The following is a 7,928-nucleotide window of genomic DNA, read 5'->3' on the forward strand; positions in this document are numbered from 1 at the left end:
AGGGCTAGCATGACCCGATTATGCCCATGTGTAGCCGCGATCCTCTGCTACACACACCTGAAATTTAGGGTCTCTGGGGCTAAGGACTCTAGAGATATGGCCTCCCAAAAGGGGGAGCCTGCACCAGTAAACATGCTCTACAGTGCCACCTCTGGCCATGAAGGACTTAGTATCCTCCGATATATTCTCTAATTCGGAAGACACTCAATTCACCCCCTGGTGGCCAAAGGTGGTAATGCAGCTAACTTGGGAAGGAGGGGGGGGGTGCAATATTGGCATCTAGTGGCCACAATTGGTTAAACAGTTATCCTAGCCTGCAAATATGTATTTATTGTATTTATAAAGCGCCAACATACTATGCAGTGCTGGACATTAGTTTCGGTTACAGACAATATTTAGGGGTGACATACAGCAATACGACAACACAGGAATATAAGAAAAACAAGGTCACACAACACACTATGGACTTGATTCACTAAATCGTGATAAGTCATATCAAGGCCATTTTTGCGTGAATTTTCGCGTTTGTACGCAATTGCAAATTATTAGGTGCAATCGTGAATTTTCGCAAATTATCACGGTTTAGTAAATCAAGCCATATGAGTACAAGGTAATGCTTAGTCAATCACTGGATGGGAGAATGGGGATTAGGCAAGCTAAGTTCACTCACATGCATATCATGGGTGCACAGTAATGGAGGAGCATGATCAGGTAGGACACAAAAGGAGGAGGACTCTGCCTGAAAGTCTAAGGCCCAGTGCACACCAAAACCGCTAGCAGATCGGCAAAACGCTAGCGGTTTTTGTAGCTTTTTTCTCGCGTTTAGAGAGAAAACGCTAGCGTTTTGTAAAATAAGTGTTGCGTTTTTGTTAGCGTTTACGTTTTGCGTTTTGTACTTTAAAGTTGTTGAAATAGCTTAAACAAAGGGTAAAAAGTGTTATATTGATGATGTATGTGTTCTGAGTTAAGTAATCAAGCAGTAATTAAGGTCAATTGAACAATATAAAAAGGGTGTTTCCCTTCACAGTCTTGTGGGTTTGTTGAGGAGTATCTAGAGAGGTTTTTGGAGAGTAGAGTGGTTGGTTTGCTGAGAATGTATCCTGATCTGATTTTGTTATTTGCTGTAGCAGCATATATGAGGGGCAGACCAAGGGCCCGGAGATTCTGGGTCCATCCTATGCTGCAGGTGCGGCATAGGAAGGGGCAGTTTTGGATTCTCTACAGTGATTTGAGGCGTCATCCTGAGAAATTTTTTGGCTACACCCGGATGTCTATTGCCAGGTAAATGTTCATCATGTTATGTACATATATAACAATCTGTGTTAAGAATATATGTATAATATATACCTTGAAATGTGTCGTATGCTTCATAGCAAACTCCGTTTTGCATCACATCATGTTACAAAATGCTGCCCAAACATAGATCTCTACATTTCTTGTGGTGTTTACATTAAACCAGGTGCCTGATATTCCTGCTAATTGAGTATTTGGGATCATTGTCGCTTCAGCCCCTGAAGAAGCTTGCCATTCAGGTGGTCATAGTCAAGGCACAGTCTATTATTGTTAGAGTTGTGTTAATCAGACACTACTGCAGTCAAGAAAATGTTGAGGACAGTTGAGTAACAGGTATATTTCAACCAGCAACATACACCTCCCTAGAAGTTGTTTTTCACTTATATTAGCATGCTGAAAGGAGGTGTTTGATGTCAATTGATCATGCAGTATTCAACATGTTAGACACAGTAATGACAACCTTATATGGTGCAATGGTTTATTTCTCACACCTTTCTAAAGTAACAATGCCGCTTTAATTTTTACAACAAAGTATTTGTTTGAAAGTGGCAGACATCCACATGTATGAAAATATAATCGCATAAATTTTGAAATTGAAATCAAGATTGCCATACCAACTGCAATTTACATTGTCAACCTATCGTTCTCGTTTCACAGTTTTGATACACTGTTGGAGAAGTTGAGGGATGGTCTTAAACGCAAAGATACAAATTATAGAAGAGCTATTTCGCCAACTGAAAGACTCCTCATAACATTGAGGTAAACATTATTAATCAACATTTTAACATAAAACATTATTTTTTCTCTAGCTGAAATTACTAGCAATCTTGTTGGAATAGAAATTCGGTCATTGTATTCTCAGCATTGAACGATGGTGGTGTACTGTCAGAGCTGCTTTGTGAGGTGTTTTGAAAGCTCAAATCAGTGTACACTGGATTTTCATGTGACAATGATGAAGTATGATAGCTATGAGGTGGCTCATTACGTACAGAGGGTGGCATGGGGAAATGAGCATGGCGAGCAGGTCGGATGTTTGGCCTAGGCATAGCAGGGTAAGTAGGTGGGTCATACATAGGATGAGTATGGTAACGTTGTTGTTTGTATTGAGGGTAGTGATGTTGAGGGCCAGACATGCGTGGTTGAGAAATGAAATGTTGACTACCTTCTGATGGCAGTCTGTCAGTTTGTAAATAAGTGTCCAGGGCATTTGAGATAGCAAGCCTGGCTGCCCATTGCTTGTCTTCAGGAACTTTTTGCAGAAAAGGCACTAAACTTAAAAGATATTGTGTGCATGGATCTTTTAATTTTGCTACTTCTTCCTCTCTTTTATCCATGTGATCAACCGCCTTTTCTATCGAACTAATTAGCTTCTCATCATACTCTGCCCTGCTTATACCTCTTCCCATTCTCCTTCCTTGTGTAGATGCCCTGAACCCTCTATGTGTCACATTGGTGCGTGTCCTGGTAGATGGGGACCTGTTTTGTGTGTCTTGTGGTGGAGTAGATGCACTCTCATCCTGTGTTGCTGTCTCTTGGTCCTGGGAACAGACATCTTGTGTATCAAGGTCACTGTCTGTTTGTGCCGACACTTCTGCATCTTCCTCTGGTGGTAGGCTATCTTCAGTTCTTCCAAAAAAAATATAAAAAGATATACTAAGCATATGTTTAATCATGGTATAGCAATAGGCTCACATATGCGCTATACTTACGTCGGATAATCATGATGTGGTCTGAGGAATTCTAAGATGGATGTGAATTTGTATTTCACCTGTTGTGAGCTGCCAGAACCACTTTTGGATTCCTGAAACTGTTTTTCCAACTCTTTACGATAACTATCACGTACCGACTTCCATCTTCTACGAAGAACAGCAACTAAAAAACATAATTTAACATATATTTTTTATTTACAGATTCTTGGCTACAGGACAATCGTATGCAGCACTGCATTATCAATATAGGATGGGAAGAAGTACTATTCGTTATCTGGTTTTGGACACCTGCACTCTACTTTGGAATGTGCTTCGGCCTGACTTTATGCCCACACCTGATTCTGCTATGTGGGAGTCAAACATTCAGATGTTTTGGGACAAACACCGGTTTCCTAACTGCCTAGGAGCAGTGGATGGCAAACATGTCAGAGTGGTCATGCCTGCCCGCAGTGGCAGTGTTTATTACAATTACAAAGAATACTTCTCACTTGTGTTAATGGCTGTGGCTGATCCAGAATACAAATTTATATATGTGGATGTGGGTGGTTATGGTAGTTCTCATGACTCAGCTATATTTCGCCATAGTCGCTTTGGAATTAAACTTCAAGCTGGCACTTTGAATATGCCTGCAGTACGACCCTGGCCTGGCACACAAGAACCAAATTACCCATGTGTGTTTGTGGGTGATGAGGCTTTTGCCCTTTCTGACCATGTCATGCGCCCCTATGCTCAAAGACATTTGACTGAAAGCAAAATGAGATTCAACCACCACCTCACACAAGCAAGACAGGTGGTTGAATGTGCCTTTGGGATTCTGACCAGTAAGTGGCGCCTTTTCCACACAGCCATAAAAATGCAGCCTAAATATGCTATAACTGTTATTAAAGCCACCTGCATACTGCACAATTATGTCCGAACCTTAGATGGGGTACAGGTGGAAGAAGAGATTCCACCAACTGTACTACCACCTGTTGCTGCTGCTACATTACGTGGATCTTATACAGCACTGCAAATTAGAGACAGACTAGCTGAATATTTTGGGACCTAAGTGTCAGAATTCTAGCGGTTTTATTTATGCAGGAAAAGATGTCATATGTGTTAAGTTTTAATGTTCTATGCAAAATTTCATTGTAAACTGTAAAGTTGGGTTACTTCTTTAAAATATTGCTATGTGACATCTGAGCATATTTTAGGCTGTAAAGCTTATGAGATTATTTTAACTTGCAAGCTGGCAGATAATAGACGTACTGTTTACAAAAGCCAGAGCATTCTTGTTTATGCTAGTGCGTGGCCATGACATTTAAAGAGGCTTCTGTGTGAAGACAGAAAAGCAAGTTAAACTTACATTACTGCAGTAATTATAAATGCACATATTTATTACACACAGATATTATTAATCTAAATATTAATGATCAATACAGTCCTTCTAAAGAAAGAAATAGTTATTGTTAAACCCTATATAATAGAATCTATTACTTTGAAACATGTAAGCTGTATTCTACCCGTGAAAGATGAGACAGTAAGGCTTTCTCGTGAGATTGTTATGGTTCTGGAAGAATTGTTGACGTGCTCTAGTTTCAGAAAGCTGATAACACATGATGTTTTGGGAACAAGTTATATAAATATTAAGCAAAGAAGTTGTTTTCCCAATTAGTTAAAGACAATTCCATGATGCCACCTGGCGGTCTTATGAAATCAACATTATTAATAGATTGTTATTTGTTATGAAATGCTGACCTCTGCCGGTGGACATTATATTTATTTTATAAGAAAGACAAACATATAGACATTGATTTTATATTATTAAGATTTAATATGCAATTATTTCTTATATGATTAATTGTTTTAAGAAGAATTATATAATAAGCTTTATATTTAATTAAGTATATTAGAAGCCCTGTATGTTTTAATAAGCCTTAAATTGCTGAAGGCTCTTGCAGGTCTGTGTTAGTGTCAACCTGACCAATCTCATGTCTGGGGAAGTACCAAGACATTCCAACATAATTAACAGGGAACACTTTATCAGAAATGCGTCATGAATGACATTGTTTAGTCTCCATGTCTGGGTCAGCCAACAGACAAGAGGGCTGTTGACGTCCATTTTTAATTATGTGCGTCAGAAATGACCTAAACAAAATGTCAAGCACTCCAAATGATGTAAATTCCCAAAAGATAAGGTAATTAAGAATTTATAAACAATAATATTGTGACTTAGGTAATCAAAACATGATAAAGCATTGACGCACGAAAGCTTTAGCCAATCAGAGTCTGGGATCCAGGGAAGTTCCAGATTAGGCAGCCATATTGCCTCCAACCCCTATAAAAGTAGGGCCTGTAAGCTCATAGTTTGCAGAAGCCCAACAATCTCCTGAGAAGACACATGAGGCAGAAGCTACCTTCCCACAAGTGGTTCTAGATGCTGAAGAGATGACAGAGAAGGGGTAATATGCTTAATATTCTGGTGATTTACTTTATTAATTTTTCAGCATTAAGTTTTATTAAGATGTTAACAAGAAGTTTTTTAGAAGTTATTTTTATGCTATTTCTTTAAGAAGATTACTACAAGTTTTACACAGCTACTAGATATGATATTTATATGATAGCAACGCTTTAAGGGCTGGTCCTTTACTGAGTTGACAATCATGAAAAAGGCAAAAACCGCCCAGGTTTTTGACATAAGTTTATGAGCCTCCCATTACTAATCTAAACACTTGTACATTATGTGAATAAAAATCTAAATCTGTATCATAAAAAAATTCCTACAAATACTGTGCTTATATTCACTAACATATACTAACTGAATCCAGCATCATCTACATTTAGGCACACACATCCACCTGCCCATGATAAGTGAACACACAGATCAGCACAGATATAATGATGATATATATCATTAAACCAATGTTGTGCAGGGGGAAGGGGCTACAATACCTAAAGTAATGCAAGGAATATAAAAAATGACATTGATAACAAATGCTATATAAAAATACATGACACTTTTTGCTTCTTTGGCCTGTGGTGAAAGTTTATCCCAGGTGCTCTGCAGGAAATCTTTGGCTATACGACTCCAATAAATATTGCCTTGCCCAACCTCTTTATAACCAGGTAAACTTTTATCATACATTTCAGGTATATTTTATATCTTTATGATTAAGGCTTCAGTATCAAACCACTTCTGTGCCATCTTCCTTGCTGTAAAGCCTCGCCCAGCTGCAACAGCTCACAAACAGGAAGTCCACTTTGACCTGGAAAAAAAACATCTCCCTCAAGAAAATGCAGGACAAACCGCTTGTTGTAGCGTTTCCTAAAGCCGTTTGCGTTTTCCTATACTTTACATTGACGAAACGCTTCCGAAAACCGCAAACGTGCAGCAGGAGGCGCGTTTGCGGCTTGGCAAAAAACGCAAACCGCCGGTGTGCACCATCCCATTGCAATACATTAGACAAGCGTTTTTAGAGGCGGATGCGGCCGGCAGATCGCTCCAAAAACCGCTCGGTGTGCACTGGGCCTTACAATCTAGAGGGAGAGATAGGCACAGCAGGGCCGGATTATCCCACTAATCATTCCAATCATCTGATTGGGGCCCCATCAGCAGAGTCTAAGGGGCCCCATCAGCATGTAATCTGACCCTGGTATCCTAGCTGCTGTCTCCTAAAACAGCAAGGCTCCTGTGGTCCTGCTGCAGAGGGGAGGGAGGACGCTGGAGAACAGAGCTGCTTACTTTTTTAACTGCTAAAGTTCTTCTCCCCCCCCCCCCTTCAGTTAATAGTTTAGCCCTCAGACGCTGCTGAGCTGTGGCTGTGTGTTGCCAGGCAAAAGGAGGAAGCCGGGTTCTGCTCTAACGGAAGCAGCCCATGCTTCCTGCAGCATTGAATTGCCTGTGTCTGCTCTGGCTGTTTCCCTGCACTTTATGCCCACTTATCCCATTCCAGCAGGAATATAAGCTTCAGCATGAAGAATCAGGAGAGGAGAGCAGGCATTTCCAGAGCAGGCATTTCCAGTGTCTTTTCAAAAGGGCCGTCTGACACCCTCTCATGTTATCCCTCCCTGCATGAGCTGCCTCCTCTCTGTATCACTAGTCCCAGGCAGCTAGCTGGCAGAGATCTCCCACTGCTCCCAGTCATCAGACATCTGCAAGGCAAAGATGGTGAGAAGGACAGCAGGCAGGTGTAGAGAAAGTTGTGACTTTCAGTTTCAGAGCACTGAAAATATGATTGGATTATTTCACAAAGCTTTTCTCTTGACCTAACTTGCAGTCTATGTGTCTGTGTGTGTTGTGGTGGGACAGGCAGCGTCTGTGTGTGTTGTGGTGGGACAGGCAGTGTCTGCGTGTGTTGTGGTGGATCAGGCAGTGCCTGCGTGTGTTGTGGTGGGACGGGTAGCGTCTGCGTGTGTTGTGGTGGGACGGGTAGCGTCTGCGTGTGTTGTGGTGGGACGGGTAGCGTCTGCGTGTGTTGTGGTGGGACAGGCAGCGTCTGTGTGTGTTGTGGTGGGACAGGCAGCGTCTGTGTGTGTTGTGGTGGGACAGGCAGCGTCTGTGTGTGTTGTGGTGGGACAGGCAGCGTCTGTGTGTGTTGTGGTGGGACAGGCAGCTTCTGTGTGTGTTGTGGTGGGACAGGCAGCTTCTGTGTGTGTTGTGGTGGGACAGGCAGGGTCTGTGTGTGTTGTGGTGGGACAGGCAGTGTCTGTGTGTGTTGTGGTGGGACAGGCAGTGTCTGTGTGTGTTGTGGTGGGACAGGCAGTGTCTGTGTGTGTTGTGGTGGGACAGGCAGTGTCTGTGTGTGTTGTGGTGGGACAGGCAGTGTCTGTGTGTGTGTTGTGGTGGGACAGGCAGTGTCTGTGTGTGTTGTGGTGGGACAGGCAGTGTGTGTTGTGGTGGGACAGGCAGTGTCTGTGTGTTGTGGTGGGACAGGCAGTGTCTGTGTG

General features: G+C 41.9%; 1 long non-coding RNA gene across 1 annotated transcript; it reads left to right on the forward strand.

Moving 5' to 3' along the window:
• Positions 1-938: 938 nt before the first annotated feature.
• LOC137541827 (uncharacterized) lies at positions 939-3,288 on the forward strand. The gene is made up of 3 exons (XR_011025286.1): positions 939-1,281; positions 1,951-2,052; positions 3,204-3,288. It is a non-coding gene; the product is annotated as an uncharacterized lncRNA (long non-coding RNA).
• Positions 3,289-7,928: the final 4,640 nt, after the last annotated feature.

This window comes from Hyperolius riggenbachi, chromosome 12 (assembly GCF_040937935.1).
Source record: "Hyperolius riggenbachi isolate aHypRig1 chromosome 12, aHypRig1.pri, whole genome shotgun sequence".
Taxonomy (NCBI): Eukaryota; Metazoa; Chordata; class Amphibia; order Anura; family Hyperoliidae; genus Hyperolius; species Hyperolius riggenbachi.